The following is a 16,690-nucleotide window of genomic DNA, read 5'->3' as shown; positions in this document are numbered from 1 at the left end:
CCTGTATCCCTTGGATAAATTCCTAGCAGTGCTATTGCTGGGTCATAGGGTAGGTCTATTTTTAATTTTCTGAGGAACCTCCACACTGCTTTCCAGAGCGGCTGCACCAATTTGCATTCCCACCAACAGTGCAAGAGGGTTCCCGTTTCTCCACATCCTCTCCAGCATCTATAGTCTCCTGATTTGTTCATTTTGGCCACTCTGACTGGCGTGAGGTGATACCTGAGTGTGGTTTTGATTTGTATTTCCCTGATAAGGAGTGACGCTGAACATCTTTTCATGTGTCTGTTGGCCATCCGGATGTCTTCTTTAGAGAAGTGTCTATTCATGTTTTCTGCCCATTTCTTCACTGGGTTATTTGTTTTTTGGGTGTGGAGTTTGGTGAGCTCTTTATAGATTTTGGATACTAGCCCTTTGTCCGATATGTCATTTGCAAATATCTTTTCCCATTCCGTTGGTTGCCTTTTAGTTTTGTTGGTTGTTTCCTTTGCTGTGCAGAAGCTTTTTATCTTCATAAGGTCCCAGTAATTCACTTTTGCTTTTAATTCCCTTGCCTTTGGGGATGTGTCGAGTAAGAGATTGCTACGGCTGAGGTCAGAGAGGTCTTTTCCTGCTTTCTCCTCTAAGGTTTTGATGGTTTCCTGTCTCACATTTAGGTCCTTTATCCATTTTGAGTTTATTTTTGTGAATGGTGTGAGAAAGTGGTCTAGTTTCAACCTTCTGCATGTTGCTGTCCAGTTCTCCCAGCACCATTTGTTAAAGAGGCTGTCTTTTTTCCATTGGATGTTCTTTCCTGCTTTGTCAAAAATGAGTTGGCCATACGTTTGTGGGTCTAGTTCTGGGGTTTCTATTCTATTCCATTGGTCTATGTGTCTGTTTTGGTGCCAATACCATGCTGTCTTGATGATGACAGCTTTGTAGTAGAGGCTAAAGTCTGGGATTGTGATGCCTCCTGCTTTGGTCTTCTTCTTCAAAATTCCTTTGGCTATTCGGGGCCTTTTGTGGTTCCATATGAATTTTAGGATTGCTTGTTCTAGTTTCGAGAAGAATGCTGGTGCAATTTTGATTGGGATTGCATTGAATGTGTAGATAGCTTTGGGTAGTATTGACATTTTGACAATATTTATTTTTCCAATCCATGAGCAGGGAATGTCTTTCCATTTCTTTAAATCTTCTTCAATTTCCTTCAGAAGCTTTCTATAGTTTTCAGCATACAGATCCTTTACATCTTTGGTTAGATTTATTCCTAGGTATTTTATGCTTCTTGGTGCAATTGTGAATGGGATCAGTTTCTTTATTTGTCTTTCTGTTGCTTCATTGTTAGTGTATAAGAATGCAACTGATTTCTGTACATTGATTTTGTAGCCTGCAACTTTGCTGAATTCCTGTATCAGTTCTAGCAGACTTTTGGTGGAGTCTATCGGATTTTCCATGTATAATATCATGTCATCTGCAAAAAGCGAAAGCTTGACTTCATCTTTGCCAATTTTGATGCCTTTGATTTCCTTTTGTTGTCTGATTGCTGATGCTAGAACTTCCAGCACTATGTTAAACAGCAGCGGTGAGAGTGGGCATCCTTGTCGTGTTCCTGATCTCAGGGAGAAAGCTTTCAGTTTTTCCCCGTTGAGGATGATGTTAGCTGTGGGCTTTTCATAAATGGCTTTTATGATCTTTAAGTATGTTCCTTCTATCCCGACTTTCTCAAGGGTTTTTATTAAGAAAGGGTGCTGGATTTTGTCGAAGGCCTTTTCTGCATCGATTGACAGGATCATATGGTTCTTCTCTCTTTTTTTGTTAATGTGATGTATCACGTTGATTGATTTGCGAATGTTGAACCAGCCCTGCATCCCAGGAATGAATCCCACTTGATCATGGTGAATAATTCTTTTTATATGCCGTTGAATTCGATTTGCTAGTATCTTATTGAGAATTTTTGCATCCATATTCATCAGGGATATTGGCCTGTAGTTCTCTTTTTTTACTGGGTCTCTGTCTGGTTTAGGAATCAAAGTAATACTGGCTTCATAGAATGAGTCTGGAAGTTTTCCTTCCCTTTCTATTTCTTGGAATAGCTTGAGAAGGATAGGTATTATCTCTGCTTTAAACGTCTGGTAGAACTCCCCTGGGAAGCCATCTGGTCCTGGACTCTTATTTGTTGGGAGATTTTTGATAACCGATTCAATTTCTTCGCTGGTTATGGGTCTGTTCAAGCTTTCTATTTCCTCCTGATTGAGTTTTGGAAGCGTGTGGGTGTTCAGGAATTCGTCCATTTCTTCCAGGTTGTCCAATTTGTTGGCATATAAGTTTTCATAGTATTCCCTGATAATTGTTTGTATCTCTGAGGGATTGGTTGTAATCATTCCATTTTCATTCATGATTTTATCTATTTGGGTCATCTCCCTTTTCTTTTTGAGAAGCCTGGCTAGAGGTTTGTCAATTTTGTTTATTTTTTCAAAAAACCAACTCTTGGTTTCGTTGATCTGCTCTACAGTTTTTTTAGTTTCTATATTGTTTATTTCTGCTCTGATCTTTATTATTTCTCTTCTTCTGCTGGGCTTAGGCTGCCTTTGCTGTTCTGCTTCTAGTTCCTTTAGGTGTGCTGTTAGATTTTGTATTTGGGATTTTTCTTGTTTCTTGAGATAGGCCTGGATTGCAATGTATTTTCCTCTCAGGACTGCCTTTGCTGCGTCCCAAAGCGTTTGGATTGTTGTATTTTCATTTTCGTTTGTTTCCATATATTTTTTAATTTCTTCTCTAATTGCCTGGTTGACCCACTCATTCGTTAGTAAGGTGTTCTTTAACCTCCATGCTTTTGGAGGTTTTCCAGACTTTTTCCTGTGGTTGATTTCAAGCTTCATGGCATTGTGGTCTGAAAGTAAGCATGGTATAATTTCAATTCTTGTAAACTTATGAAGGGCTGTTTTGTGACCCAGTATGTGATCTATCTTGGAGAATGTTCCATGTGCACTCGAGAAGAAAGTATATTCTGTTGCTTTGGGATGCAGAGTTCTAAATATATCTGTCAAGTCCATCTCATCCAATGTCTCATTCAGGGCCCTTGTTTCTTTATTGACCGTGTGTCTAGTTGATCTATCCATTTCTGTAAGTGGTGTGTTAAAGTCCCCTGCAATTACCACATTCTTATCAATAAGGTTGCTTATGTTTATGAGTAATTGTTTTATATATTTGGGGGCTCCGGTATTCGGTGCATAGACATTGATAATTGTTAGCTCTTCCTGATGGATAGACCCTGTAACTATTATATAATGTCCTTCTTCATCTCTTGTTACAGCCTTTAATTTAAAGTCTAGTTTGTCTGATATAAGTATGGCTACTCCAGCTTTCTTTTGGCTTCCAGTCGCATGATAAATAGTTCTCCATCCCCTCACTCTCAATCTAAAGGTGTCCTCAGGTCTAAAATGAGTCTCTTGTAGACAGCAAATAGATGGGTCTTGTTTTTTTATCCATTCTGATACCCTATGTCTTTTGGTTGGCGCATTTAATCCATTTACATTCAGTGTTATTATAGAAAGATACGGGTTTAGAGTCATTGTGATGTCTGTATGTTTTATGCTTATAGTGATGTCTCTGGGACTTTGTCTCACAGGGTCCCCCTTAGGATCTCTTGTAGGGCTGGTTTAGTGGTGACAAATTCCTTCAGTTTTTGTTTGTTTGGGAAGACCTTTATCTCTCCTTCTATTCTAAATGACAGACTTGCTGGATAAAGGATTCTTGGCTGCATATTTTTTCTGTCTAGCACCCTGAAAATCTCTTGCCAATTCTTTCTGGCCTGCCAAGTTTCAAAAGAGAGATCAGTCACGAGTCTTATAGGTCTCCCTTTATATGTGAGGGCACGTTTACCCCTTGCTGCTTTCAGAATTTTCTCTTTATCCTTGTATTTTGCCAGTTTCACTATAATATGTCGTGCAGAAGATCGATTCAAGTTACGTCTGAAGGGAGTTCTCTGTGCCTCTTGGATTTCAATGCCTTTTTCCTTCCCCAGTTCAGGGAAGTTCTCAGCTATGATTTCTTCAAGTACCCCTTCAGCACCTTTCCCTCTCTCTTCCTCCTCTGGGATACCAATTATGCGTATATTATTTCTTTTTAGTGTATCACTTAATTCTCTAATTTTCCCCTCATACTCCTGGATTTTTTTATCTCTCTTTTTCTCAGCTTCCTCTTTTTCCATAACTTTATCTTCTAGTTCACCTATTCTCTCCTCTGCCTCTTCAAGCCGAGCTGTGGTGGTTTCCATTTTGTTATGCATTTCGTTTAAAGCGTTTTTCAGCTCCTCGTGACTGTTCCTTAGTCCCTTGATCTCTGTAGCAAGAGATTCTCTGCTGTCCTGTATACTGTTTTCAAGCCCAGCGATTAATTTTATGACTATTATTCTAAATTCACTTTCTGTTATATTATTTAAATCCTTTTTGATCAGCTCATTAGCTGTTGTTATTTCCTGGAGATTCTTCTGAGGGGAGTTCTTCCGCTTGGTCATTTTGGATAGTCCCTGGCGTGGTGAGGACCTGCAGGGCACTTCCCCTGTGCTGTGGTGTATACCTGGAGTTGGTGGGCGGGGCCGCAGTCAGACCTGATGTCTGCCCCCAGCCCACCGCTGGGGCCACAGTCAGACTGGTGTGTGCCTTCTCTTCCCCTCTCCTAGGGGCGGGATTCACTGTGGGGTGGTGTGGCTCGTCTGGGCTACTTGCACCCTGCCAGGCTTGTGATGCTGGGGATCTGGCGTATTAGGTGGGGTGGGTAGGCAAGGTGCACGGGGGCAGGAGGGGCAGGCTTAGATCGCTTCTCCTTAGGTGATCCGCTTCAGGAGGGGCCCTGTGGCAGCGGGAGGGAGTCAGATCCGCTGCCGGAGGTTTGGCTCCGCAGAAGCGCAGAGTTGGGTGTTTGCGCGGAGCGAGCAAGTTCCCTGGCAGGAACCGGTTCCCTTTGGGATTTCGGCTGGGGGATGGGCGGGGGAAATGGCGCTGGCGAGCGCCTTTGTTCCTCACCAAACTGAGCTCTGTTGTCAGGGGGCTCAGCAGCTCTCCCTCCCTTTGTCCTCCAGCCTTCCCGCTTTCCGAGCAGAGCTGTTAATTTCTGACCTCCCAGACGCTAAGTCGCGCTTGCTGTCGGAACACAGTCCGCCCGGCCCCTCCGCTTTTGCAAGCCCGACTCGGGGGCTCTGCTTGGCCGGCGAGCCGCCCCTCCGCCCCGGCTCCCTCCCGCCAGTCCGTGGAGCGCGCACCGCCTCGCCGCCCTTCCTACCCTCTTCCGTGGGCCTCTCGTCTGCGTTTGGCTCCGGCGACTCTGTTCTGCTAATCCTCTGGCGGTTTTCTGGGTTATTTAGGCAGGTGTAGATGGAATCTAAGTGATCAGCAGGACGTGCGGTGAGCCCAGCGTCCTCCTAAGCCGCCATCTTGCCGCAACCTCCTTTCACTGCCTTTTTTTTAAGGATAACAATTTTTAGTAGTTTACAAAGAGGTAGATTAATTAATATTCCAATTATAATCAATAAATGAATAGCTGTTTATGCAAACTAATTTTTACTTATAGATTGATAAAATGTAATATTTACTTAAGGTAAATTTAAGTACCTCAAAACAACTATCTTTTCTAAAAATTGTTTTTTAACATTTATTTATTTTTTGAGAGACAGAGAGCATGAGCGGGAGAGGGACAGAGAGAGAGGGAGTCACAGATTCTGAAGCAGGCTTCAGACTCTGAGTTGTAAACACAGAGCCTGATGCGGGACTTGAACTCAAGAACAGGAGATCATGTCCTGAGCTGAAGTCGGATGCTCAACTGAGCCATCCAAGCACCCTAAAACAACTATCCTTTTTAGTCTCGAAGAGATTCATTAAGAAAAATGACATTTTTTTCATAAAAAATAATCAGTGAAGTCCGCAGTACTTTTTGAAATTATCTAATCAGCTATTGCAAATGATCCTGAGTTCAGAAATGCTAGATTAATAGCATTGTTACAGGTAATTAACTTGAAAGTTCTACACATTCTGTTAAGTCGCAGTTAATAGTACCTAACTCTGTAATGGTTAAACAGCAAATAACAAGTAAACATAATGTGTAAGGTTCTATTATTCTATGACAAAACAGAATAGATGGAACAGAAATAAACAAGTTACTGTTTGAGGCAATTGCAATAAGGGTATCCAAGGTGAGTTAATCATTGTTACAAATGGGCCAAGAATCAAGGCTGAATTTGCTAAATGTCCTTTAAATGGTCAACTCCTCCATGAAATATATTCTTTTTTTTTTCTTCCAGTTTTATTGAGAAATAATTGACATACAATACTGTATAAGTTTAAGGTATATAGCACGATGGTTTGATTTACATATATTGTGAAATGATTACCACAATAGTTTCGGCTAACACTTATTTTCTCATACAGATACAATAAAAAGAAAAGAAAGAAAAAAAATGGAAAAAAGTTTTCTCCTTTTGATGAGAACTCTTAGGATTTACACTCTCTCTCTTTTTTTTAAGTTTATTTTGAGAAAGAGAGAGGGAGAGAGAGAGAGAGAGAGAGAGAGGCAGAGAGGCAGAATCCCAAACAGGCTCTGTGCTGTCAGCACAGAGCCCAACTCAGGGCTCAAACCCACAAACCATGAGATCATGACCTGAGCTGAAATCAAGAGTCAGATGCTTAACTGATTGAACCATCCAGGTGCCCCAAGGTTTATTCTCTTAGGAACTTTCCTGTATATCATACAGTGGTGTTAGCTGTAGTCATCATGTGGTACAGTACATCTAAAGTGTTTGTAGATCTCATGACTGGGAGTTTGTATCTTTTTTTTTTTAATTTTTTTTTTAACGTTTATTTATTTTTGGGACAGAGAGAGACAGAGCATGAACGGGGGAGGGGCAGAGAGAGAGGGAGACACAGAATCGGAAACAGGCTCCAGGCTCTGAGCCATCAGCCCAGAGCCTGATGCGGGGCTCGAACTCACGGACCGCGAGATCGTGACCTGGCTGAAGTCGGATGCTTAACCGACTGCGCCACCCAGGCGCCCCATGGGAGTCTGTATCTTTGAACCACCTGCCTCCAACTGCCCCTCCCCAGACCCTCCATCTCTGGCAACCACAAGTCTGATCTCTTTTTCCATGAGTTTGTTTGTTTGCTTCTTCTTCTTTTTTTTTTTCTTTTTTTATTTTTGGATTCTACATATAAATGAAATCACACAGTTTGTCTTTGTCTGACTCATTTCACTTAGCATAATGCCTTTAAGTTGATCCATGTTGTCACAAACAGTAATATTTCCTATTATTTTGTGACTGAATTGTATTCCATTGTATATATATATACCACACTTCTTTATCCATTCATCCATCTATGGACACTTGAGTTGTTTACATGTCTTGGCTATTGTAAATAATTGTGCTATGCATATGGAGCCACAGATATCTTCCTGAATTGGTGTTGTCGTTTTCTTTGGATATATTCCCAGAAACGGAACTGTTGGATCATATGGTAGATCTTTTTTAAATTTTTTGAGGATCCTCTATACTGTTTCCCATGGTGGCTGTATCAATTTACAGTTCTACCAACAATGTATGAGGTTTCCTTTTTTCTACATTCACACATAACACTATTTGTTATTTCCTGTCTTTTTGATGATGGCCATTTTACAGATGAGAGGTTATATCTCACTGTGGTTTTAATTTGCAGTTCCCTCATGACAAATGATGTTGAGCATCTTTTCATGTACTTCTTTGCCTTTCATATATCTTCTTTGGAGAAATATCTTCAGGTTTTTTGCCCATTTTTCAAATTGGAGTATTTGTTTCTTTGTTATTGAGTCATGTGAGTTGTTTATATTGTTTTGATGTTAATCCATTACCAGATATATGGTTTGCAAATATTTTTTTTCCTATTCAATAGGTTGTCTTTATGCTTTGTTGATTGTTTCTTTTGCTGTGAAGATTTTTAGTTCAATATGGTCCCATTTGTTTATTTATTTAATTTTTTTTTTAGTGTTTATTTTTGAGAGAGAGAGAGACAGAGACAGAGAGAGAGAGAGAGAGAGTGTGAGCTGGGGAGGGGCAGAGAGAGAGGGAGACACAGAATCTCAGTAGGCTCCAGGCTCTCAGCTGTCAACAGAGAGCCTGACACAGGGTTTGAACCCACGAACTGTGCGATCATGACCTGAGCCAAAATCATATGCTTAACCGACTGAGCCACCCAGGCACCCCTGGTCTCATTGATTTTTATTTTGTTGCTTGTACTTTAGGGGTCATATCTAAAAAGCAATTACCATGCTTTATTCTTATGTTTTCTTCTAGTTATGGTTTCTTGTCTTATATTTTAATCCATTTGGAGTTAACTTTATAATCCATTTGGAGTACATTTTAATCCATTTGGAATTAATTTTTTTGAGTGGAGTAAGATATGGGTCCGTTTCATTCTTCTACATGTGATCCAATTATGCCAGCACCATTTATTGAAGTGACCTTCCTCCATTAAATATTTGTGTATCCCTTGTCAGATATTGGTTAACTGTATATGCTTAGATTTATTTCTGGGCTCTCAATCCTGTTCATTGATACATTTATCTGTTTTTATGCCAGTACCATACTGTTTTTCTGACTATGGCCTTATGGTATACCTTGGAATAAAGAAGTGTGATGCCTCCTACTTTGTTCTTCTTTCTCAGGATTTGTTTGATTTTTCAGGGTCTTTTGTGGATCCATATAAATTGTAGAAGTGTTTTAAATCTGTAAAAAATATAACTGGAATCCTTATAGGAATTTTATTAAATCTGTAGATGGCTGTTATATTATTATTTTAAAAACAGCAATTCTTCTAATCCAGGAACATAGGATACCTTCTTTGATTTACTTGTGTCTTCTTTGATTTCTTTCATCAATGTCTCCTTAGATTTATTTCTAAGTATTTTATTGTTTTTTATACTCTTGTTAATGGGATCAATTTCATTATTTCTTTTAGAAAATTTCTTGTTAGTGTATAGAAATGCTACTGATTTTGTATGTTAATTTTTTATCCTGCAACTTTGCTGACTTTATTGATTAGATATACAGTTTTTTGGTTGAGTCTTCAGGATTTTCTATATATAAAATTATGTCATTTGCAAATAGAGACAATTTTATTTCTTCCTTTACAATTCTGATATCTTTTATTTATTTTTCTTGCCTGATTGCTTTGGCTGGGACTTCTACTACTACTACTTCTTCTACTACAACTACTATATTGAACACACATAATGAGAATGGAGATCCCTATCTTGTTCCTGATCTTATATGAAAAGCTTTCAACCTTTCACCATTGAGTATGATGTTAATTGTGGGTTTTCCGTATATGGCATCTATTATGTTGAGGTATATTTATTCTATGCCTAATTTCTTAAATTTTTTTTTAAAACTGTGAACAGATGTTGAATTTAGCCAAATGTTTTTTTTTTCTATATTTATTGTGATGATTAAATGATTTTCTTCTCTCATTCTATTAATGTAATATATTACATTGATTGATTTGCAAATGTTGAACCATTCTTGCATCCCAGGGATAAATTCCACCTGATCATGATGAATAATTTTTTAATGTTCTGTTGAATTCAATTTGTTAGTATTTTGTTGAGAATTTTTACATCTATATTCATCAGGATATTGGTCTATAGTTTTTTGTTTGTTTGTTTTTTGTTTTTATTTTTGTTTTTGGTAGTGTCCATTTCTGGTTTGGGTATCAGGATAATATTGACTTCCTAAAATGAGTTTGGTAGCATTCCTTCCTCTTCATTTTTTGGTAAGACTTTGAGAAAGATTGGTGTTAATTCTTCCTTACATTTTTGGTAAAATTCACCTGTGAAGCCATCTGGCCCTGAGCTTTCCTTCTTTGGGAGATTTTTAAAAAATGTTTTTATTTATTTCTGAGAGAGAAAGACAGAACATGAGTAGGGGAGGGGCAGAGAGAGAGGGAGACACAGAATCCGAAGCAGGCTCCAGGCTCTGAGCTGTCAGCACAGAGCTGGACGCAGGGTTCAAACTAACAGACTGCAAGATCATGACCTGAGCTGAAGTCGGATGCCTAACTGACTGAGTCACCCAGGCGCCCCTGGGAGATTTTTTATTACTGATTCAATCTTTTTACTAGTAAGTGGTCTATTGAGATTTTCTATTTCTTCCTGATTCAGTTTTAGTAAATTGTTTGTTTTTAAGATTAAAAAGAATTTTTTTTCCAGGTTGTTCAGTTTGTTGGCATAAAATTGTTCATAGGTCTCTAACAATCCTTTGAATTTTTGTGTTACTAGTTCTAATATCAACTTTTTCATTTATAATTTTGTTGATTTGGGTTCTTTATCTTGTTTCCTTGAGTATTCTAATGAATATTTGTCACTTATTTTTTCAAAGAACCAAATCATAGTTTGGTTCATCTTTTCTATTGTTTTTCTGTATTTCCTTTCTCCTGCTAACTTTGGGCTCAATTTGTTCTCTCTGTGTCTTTTTTTTTCCTCCTAGTTCCTTAAGGTGTAGACTTAGGTTGTTTATTTGAGATCTTGATTTTTATGTAGGTGTTTATCACTATGAACTCCCATCTTAGAACTGATTTTGCTGCATCCTACAAGTTCTGGTATGTTGTGTTTCCATTTTCATTAAAAACTTTCCAGAAATTTACCCCCAAATTTAATTTCTTCTTTGATCCATTAATTGTTTAGAAGAGTGTTGTTTCATTTCCATGTGTTTCATTTCATGAATTTTCCAACTTTCCTCTTGTTTTAATAGTTTCATGTCATTGTGGTTAGAAAAGATATTTGATATGATTTAAATCTTCTTGAATTTGCTAAGGCTTGTTTTGTGGCCTAAGGCATAGTTTATCCTAAAAAAAATTGTTGCATATATGCTTGAGAAGAATATGTATTCTGCTGTTGTTGGATAGGATGTTCTATATATGTCTGTTAGGTCCCTTTGGTCTAAAGTGTTGTTCAAAACCACTGTTTCATTATTGATTCTCTGTCTGCATGATCTATCTGTTATTGAGAATGAGTAAAGACCTCAACTGTTATTTTATTACTGTTTATTTCTCCTTTTAGCGCTATTAATTTTTGATTTATATATTTAGGTGCCTCAATGTTGAGGACATAAATATTTACAATTGTTATATCTTCTTTATGTATTGACCCAGTTATTATTATATGGTGACCTTTGTATCCTTTTACCATTTTTTATTTAAAGTCTATTTTGTCCGATGTAAGTATAGCTACTCCTGCTTCTTTTGGTTACCATTTGCTTAAAATATCTTTTTTCATTCCTTAGCTCTCAGCCTATGTGTATCTTTAAGGACTAACTAAATCTCTTGTAGGCAGCATATTATTGGATCTTGGCGTTTTGTTTTGTTTTTTTTCTTTAATCCATTCAGCTATTCTCTTTCAACTGAATAATTTAATACTTTTATTTTTAAAGTACTTACTGATAGGTTAAGGACTTATTGCTATATTATTAATTGTTTTCTGGCTGTTTTGTAGATCCATTGTTCATTGTTTCTTACCCTGCTGTCTTTTTTTGTGTGTTGATGTTTTTTCGCATTAGCATGCTTTGACTTCTTTATCATGTTATTTTGTGTAATAACTACAGGATTTTCCCCTTGTGTTTACCATGAGGCTTACACAAAATGTCTTAAATTTATAATATCTTATTTAAACTGATAACAACTTAAGTTCAATAGAATTCATAAAATTTGCACTTGTATTTCTTCTCACTCATATTCTATGTTATTACTATTAAAATTTACATGACTTAAAAAAGATTGTGGGGGCACCTGGGTGGCTCACTTAGTTAAGCATCTGCCTTTGGCTCAGGTCATGATCTCATGATTCATGAGTTTGAGGCCCACATTGGGTTCTCAGCTCTCCTCACAGAGTTGCTTCAGATCCTCCTCTGTTGCCCTCTGTCTTTGCCCCTCCCCTGCTTGCACACACTTTCTCTCTCTCTAAAATAAATAAATTAAAAAACTTAAAAAAATATTGTGTACCTAATAACATATTATTATACTTTTGGTGTCATATTTACCTGATTTTCATAATCCTTACATTTGTACCTGCATATTTGAATAATTGGGCTCCTGTTCCAGACTTTACAGATTTCCTTTGGCAGAGATAGCTTTTCACCAGTCATCTATTAGTTTCTGCGTGTGTCTACTGGTAATGTCCTTGGGTAGGTGGGGCCTGCCATTATGGTCCGATTTTGGGTGAGGCAACTGTTCAAGCTCTGAGGGTAGGGGATGAGAGAGTGTGGCACTGGCTGAAATAGTTGGATGGGACTGCTAGCTTGGCTCCCTACTCAAGGAGGCTGAAGGATGGGCTTCACAGTTGCCTGGATTCTCTGGTCAGGTTTGCTACGTGGTTGGGATTAGGTACTATATTCAGTAGTAGATGGGGCTGTGACTTAGTATCCCTGCCCTGGCAGGGCAGCTGGATGGGACCCAGAACCTATACCGTTTGTTGTTTGAGGACCCAAATCAGAATGGTAAATTACCTGGTCAGGTGAGGCCACTAGTTTTGCTCCATAGAAGGAGGAAGCCATGGGCTATGCTCTCTGTTCATGTGCTACTTTACTTAGGGTTGTTGAAAGGGCTTCTCACATGCTCTGGTTAGGTTTCCTGGTTGAGCAGGCTGAAGGCTGTATTCAACAATGAGTGGGACTATGAATTAAATTCCCTACTTTGGTTCGGCAGAAGCAGCTTTAGAGCTGGTAAAGCTCTTTGTTGTCTTAACTCAAGCTGACTTGCCCTCCAAGTTCCCTCACCAAACAGGGCCATGGGCTTTGCTCTGGAAGTGGTTAGCTCTATCCCCTCTTAGCTCACGTATCAGCAGCTCAGCTTCCAGGTGTTTTTACCAGCTCTTCTAGTCAGATGGGGCCAGAACACACTCTCCACAGTGGTTGAGGCTATTATCTTAGCTCTTTTGCCTGTGCAGGGGGAGGAAAGTCACTTCTGGCTACTCTCATATTCCCAAGCAGTGTCTCCAGTTAGGAGGAGTTGGAAGCTACCCTCAGCCTTTGCTATACATCATCCCTGGCCTGTGCATAGCATGGGAACACTCTGTACCTGATTCTGGCTTTGCTCTGCAGGTGATCAGTCTTTCTTGCCCACCTCTTGGCTCAAGTGCCCCTGGGCCTCACAACTTCCAAGATTTGTCTCTAACCCCTCTGGTCAGATGTGGCCAGAAGATACTCTACAGAACAGGTGGGGCTGTGATTCAGTTCCTTGCTCAGGCATGAAAACCCAGGCTCTATTGCCAGAAAAACTCCTTATTTGAGGATTTGTATCAGGCAGATCTGTACCCACCTGTGTTCCTTGGTCAATGTGTGCTCCTAACTTTGTTTTGCAGATGAGCAAAGCTGATGGTTGGTATTACTACCCGAGTATTGCTGGTATGAAGTCAGTCTTCAAGCCCTTTCCCCTTCTCCATCACAGTCAGATTCCCTGTGGCTGAGCCCCACAGATTCCCCTGAAATTTCAAAGGTGTGGGATCAGAGTATGGGTTCTTGCAAAGCAATACAAAATGCTGGTGGTGGTGGGGATTCTGGTTGTCCACTCAGGGTTTTCTTTTCCCACTGGAGGAACCAAAGGCTCAGTGGAGACCTCTCCACGTGGTACTCTGCTGGCTGGGGAGAGGGGCAATGAGGTCAATTTGTAGCCACTTCTCTTACCCTTCTAATGGTGTTTTCTTCTCTGTGGTACAGGGATACTTCAGCCTCACCCCTATATTCTAGGATTCTCTCAGGGTGGTTTGTTCTTGAGTAGCTGTTAGTTGTTCTTGTGAGGGAGAGTTAGGTCAGAAACAACCCATGCCACTATCTTGGTGACATCACTCTTGGTCTCAGTATAAACTAATTTTTCCTATTTTGTTCTTTCACAGCACTGTCTATACCTCTATTTATCACTTGATTAATTTGGCTTTTGTTGTTAATTATTTACATGTCTAGTCTGCACTAGCCTATAAATATCTTGGGGGTAGAGGCAATGTCTTATTTCACTTTGCATGCTATAACCCGCCAATAAGAAACACTATGTGTTGTATTTGGCATATTAAAAGAAACTAATAAAATCAAGTAAGTAAGCAAATAGATAACATTTTAACTGTGAGGTTTTACTCTAGTTCATCAAATAAAAAAATAAAAGAGGAAATCATCTCAAGAAAGCATTTTTACCCTATCTTCTAATTAAGAGAAAATAATTATTTAATTAATTTTATCAGTATTTTCCATCAATATTCCTCTTTAATTTCTTGGTTAACGCATTAATTCTTTAAAAAAAATTAACAATTATTTAATGTTGAGAGATAGACAGAGCACGAGCAGGGGAGGGGCAGAAAGAGAGGGAGACACAGAATCCGAAGCAGGCTCCAGGCTTTGAGCTGTCAGCACAGAGCCCCATCTGGAGCTTGAATCCATGATCCATGAGATCATGAGCTAAGCTGGAGTCAGATGCTTAACAGACTGAGCCACCCAGGTGCCCTCCCATTCATTCTTTGCTAGCATGCTCTTTACTCTCTCCAAGTATTCATTGTCTTTGCCATTTTTTTTCTTGTGGTTGATTTTGAGTTTCATGGTGTTGTGGTCTGAAAATATGTATGGTATGATCTTGAGCTTTTTGTACTTGTTGAAGGCTGATTTGTGCCCTAGTATATGATCTGTTCTGGAGAATGTTCCATGTGCACTTGGGAAGAATGTGTATTCTGCTACTTTAGGATGAAATGTTCTAAATATATCCGTTAGGTCCATCCAGTCCAGTGTGTCATTCAGAGTCATTGTTTCCTTGTTGATCTTCTGTTTAGATGATCTGTTCAGTGTTGTAAGTGGGGTGTTGAAATCGTCTACTATTATGTTATTATCAATGAGTTTTTTTATGTTTGTGATTAATTGATTCATATATTTGGGTGTTTCATGTTGGGGACATAAATATTTCCAATTGTTAGATCTTCCTGGTGGATAGATCTCTTAATTATGATATTATGCCCTTCTTCATCTCTTGTTCCAGTCTTTATTTTAAATCTAGTTTGTCTAATATGAGTATAGCAACTCCAGCTTTCTTTTGCCATCCATTAGCATGATAGATGATTCTCCATCCCTTTACTTTCAATCTGCATGTGTCTTTAGGTCTAAAATGGGTCTCTGGTAAGCAGCATATAGATGGGTATGTTTTCTTTTGCATTCTGATACCCTGCGTCTTTTGATTGGAGTGTTTAGTACATTGACATTTACAGTGAATACTAAAAGATATGAATTTAGCACCATTGTGTTGCCTGTTGAGCTGGTGTTTCTGGTGATGTTCTCTGGTCCTTTCTAGTTTTTGTTGCTTTTGGTCTTTTTTGTTTCATTTTGTCTTTTCTCCACTCAAAGGGTCTCCCTTAGAATTTCTTCTAGGGCTGGTTTAGTGGTCATGAACTCCTTTAGTTTTTGTCTAGGAAACTCTTCACCTCTCCTTCTATTTTCTTTTTTTTTTTTTAATTTTTTTTTTCAACGTTTATTTATTTTTGGGACAGAGAGAGACAGAGCATGAACGGGGGAGGGGCAGAGAGAGAGGGAGACACAGAATCGGAAGCAGGCTCCAGGCTCTGAGCCATCAGCCCAGAGCTGACGCGGGGCTCAAACTCACGGACCGCGAGATCGTGACCTGGCTGAAGTCAGACGCTTAACGGACTGCGCCACCCAGGCGCCCCTCTCCTTCTATTTTCAATGACAGGCTTGCTGGATAAAGAATTTTTGGCTGTATATTTTTCTGATTCAGCACGTTGAATATATGCTGCCACTGCTTTCTGGCCTGCCAAGTTTCTATGGATAGATCTGCTGAGAACCTCTTCTGTGTTCCTTATAGGTTAAGGGCCTTTTTTCCTTTGCTACTTTCATAATTCTTGCCTGTGTATTTTGTGAATTGACTATGATATGCCTTGCTGATGGCCACTTTTTGTTGGATCTGATTGGAGTTATCTATGATTCTTGGATTTTGATGTCTGTGTCCTTCCCCAGAAAGTTTTCTCTTATAATTTGCTCATATAGACCCTCTGCCCTTTTTCTTTCTCTTCATCTCCTGGGACTTTTATGATTCGCATGTTATTCCTTTTTAATAAGTCACTGAGTTCTCTAAGTCTTGTATCATGCTCTTTTGCATTTGTTTCCCTCTTTTTTTCTGCTTCATTATTCCCCATAATTTTGTCTTCTACATTGCTGATTCACTGCCTTGCTGTCATGGCATCCATTCGAGATTGCATCTCAGTTACATTTTTAATCTCATCCTGACTAGATTTTACTTCTTTTTTTTTTTTTTTCTGCACAAAGAGATTCTATGCTTTTTTCAATTCTGGCAAGTATTCTTATTATCATGGTTCTAAAGTTTAGTTCAGACCTCTTGCTTATATCTGTGTTGATTAAGCCCTGGCTGTCATTTCTTCCTATTCAATTTTTAAAAAAAGCAAAAATCAAATAAAGGAAGCTGGATCCTAGTTGTGTTTTGGTCTGCTTGTTGAAAGAAGCTTGATGGAATGGAGAAAAAAGGGAAAGAAAATAAAGAAAAAAGGTTAAAAAATTAAAAAATATATAATAAAATAGAATAGAATAGAATAAAGAAAGTGAAGTCGAATAAAAACATTTTAAAAGTAAAGTAAAAAATAATGAAAAAATAAAATATTAAAAAAAGAAAATAAAAATAAAATTTTCTCTTTCTTTATG

General features: G+C 38.8%; 1 pseudogene; it reads right to left on the bottom strand.

The window, feature by feature from the left end:
• The window catches only part of LOC125166438 (ZAR1-like protein), a 54,700-nt pseudogene extending 42,156 nt beyond the window's left edge, over positions 1–12,544 (bottom strand).
• Between the last annotated feature and the right edge of the window lie 4,146 nt (positions 12,545–16,690).

Source organism: Prionailurus viverrinus, chromosome B2, assembly GCF_022837055.1.
Source record: "Prionailurus viverrinus isolate Anna chromosome B2, UM_Priviv_1.0, whole genome shotgun sequence".
Lineage (NCBI taxonomy): Eukaryota > Metazoa > Chordata > Mammalia > Carnivora > Felidae > Prionailurus > Prionailurus viverrinus.
The sequence above is the reverse complement of the archived record's forward strand: the minus strand, read 5'-3'. Positions and strand labels throughout refer to the sequence as shown.